This window comes from Octopus bimaculoides, chromosome 23 (genome assembly GCF_001194135.2).
Source record: "Octopus bimaculoides isolate UCB-OBI-ISO-001 chromosome 23, ASM119413v2, whole genome shotgun sequence".
In the NCBI taxonomy this organism is placed as follows: domain Eukaryota; kingdom Metazoa; phylum Mollusca; class Cephalopoda; order Octopoda; family Octopodidae; genus Octopus; species Octopus bimaculoides.
The window spans coordinates 33,734,199-33,736,510 of NC_069003.1; positions in this window are offsets into that span (position 1 = coordinate 33,734,199).

Here is a 2,312-nt window from a genome sequence, read left to right on the forward strand (position 1 = left end):
ACACACACACACACACACACACGCGAAATTTTAAAGTCCAAACCGGCTGTTTTCGAGCCAATTCTATCCCAAACCAGACCCCTAACCGTCTCTCCGAATGGAACACGTCGGATGATATATTCCTTGTCACAAGGCGGTGAGCTGGCAGAAACGTTAGCACACCGGGCGAAATGCTTAGCGGTATTTCGTCTGCCGTTACGTGTTAATAAAACTCCATCTTCGATTTAATAAGACTCACACACATGTACACACACACACATATATATATGGGAGAATTTACGAAAAAAACAACAGACGAGGACAGGTGGTGTAAACAACAAAAGGATGTATTAGTTTAACGCTCGGGAATAGAGAAAGTCTTTAACGTTTCGAGCTACGCTCTTCAACAGAAAGAATAAGGAGAAAAAAAATTATATATATATATATATATAAAATTAACATGTAGACAGACATGCATTTCATACGTACATACATGTAAATTTGCTTCTGTGCGTGTATGTGTGTGGTGTGTATGCGTGTGTGTAGATGTGGGTCTTAGTATAACTGTATATAACAGTTGCATAACTACATATATACACGAATGTGAGTATTTGAAGCATGCATACATACATACATACATACATACATACATACACACACACACGCACACACATACATATATATACATACACACATACACACACACATACATACACATGCATACATACACTCACATGCATGCATACATAACATACATACCTACATAATTACGCACCTATATATACACACATATATAAACACATACAAAAACGCCTTAATTACAATAAGTAATTATGTCTCAGTATTCGAGTCGCTGAAATGTTCATGATTCCCTAATTTGGTGCGATTATTTGACTAATTATTTGTAAGATAATGAAAAGTCAATTATACAAGTGTAACGAATTGCAAACATGGGTCTGGGGTATTTAGCTTTCAGCGCTTCGGTGGCCTGAGAGGAATGCAGCGCCCTTCCTCTCGGCCCCTACACACTCATACACTCACATAAAACACTCACACACACAGACATTCATGCTCCCACCCACACATGTGTGAATAAGTGAGCAAATATATTTTTCTTTTAATCTTTTTATCCTGTTTTAGTCATTTGACTGCACCCATGCTGGCGAACCGCCTTGAAGGGTTTTAGAGAAACAGATCGACCATTGGGCCTACTACTGCCTTCTGCGCATGCGTGCTTATAATTGGTACTATTGTGGTCACGTGATCGAAGTTTGAGCCTGATCACGCCATTTTTCTTTCTGGCTTTACAATGTAAGAATGGTGGCTCCATTAGCAATGTGCACCAATGAAGAACAAAGTACCGTGGTCTAGGAGCTGGTAATAAGTAAACCGGTTCACCATTACCATCTCTTGAGCTTGCGGAATCTTCTCGTCAATGGTGGAGGTTGACGAGTTTCCTGCTCCTGCTTTGTGCGTCATGCTTGTCCGGCAAGCATGCTTGTCCGGCAAGCACGCTTGTCCTGGTGTACAAGAGAGACAGTGATGCTCTTGTAATCGCAAGGTGCAGCCGCATTTGTAGGCTATGTCATGTCCTAAAATGTTGTCACGGTACGACCTCCCTATGCGGAACGATGTTGTTGCTAAAACAATTTACAATGCCATCCGCAAAAATGACTGTCCTGAAATAAACTTAGAAAATCCCTCTGTTATGGAATACATTCATAAATACCAACTCAAGGAATACTGGTGGAATATTCCCATCAAAACTTCTGTCAAAAGTAAGAATAACAGGCCAGATATTGTTGTTTGGGACAGAGGAGCAGTGGTGTGTACCATCACAGAGATTAGCTGCCCTGCAGATATAAATATCTCTTTGAAAATCAAAGAAAAAGAAGATATCTATGGACAACTATTTTGAAGCCTTCAGCTTCTGTATCCAGACTATCAATTCATATTTATACCAATAATATTTGGAGCACTAGGTTTTGTTAATAAATGCTTAAAGGAGAATCTGGATAAACTGGGAACTTCAAGTCCAATCTGTGAGTGGAACAGTAAAAATATGCAAGACTTTTCTCAGGTTCCGAATGTGAATTTGTTTGTGTTAACTACATCCCAAAGATGGAGCCTTGTATCTTTGCTGGAAACTGGGTCCCTCCTCAGTAGAAGATTTAGGATAATTGAAAATAGAAGAGACATATACATACATACAAAAACATCCTGTTGTTGATGTTGAAATTCTAATGAAGGAGCCTTGGATTTAGGCTAGAAACCGGCTCTTTCTGTACTGGCAGGAAATCTTGAAATAAAAATGAATAATGACATACATACAT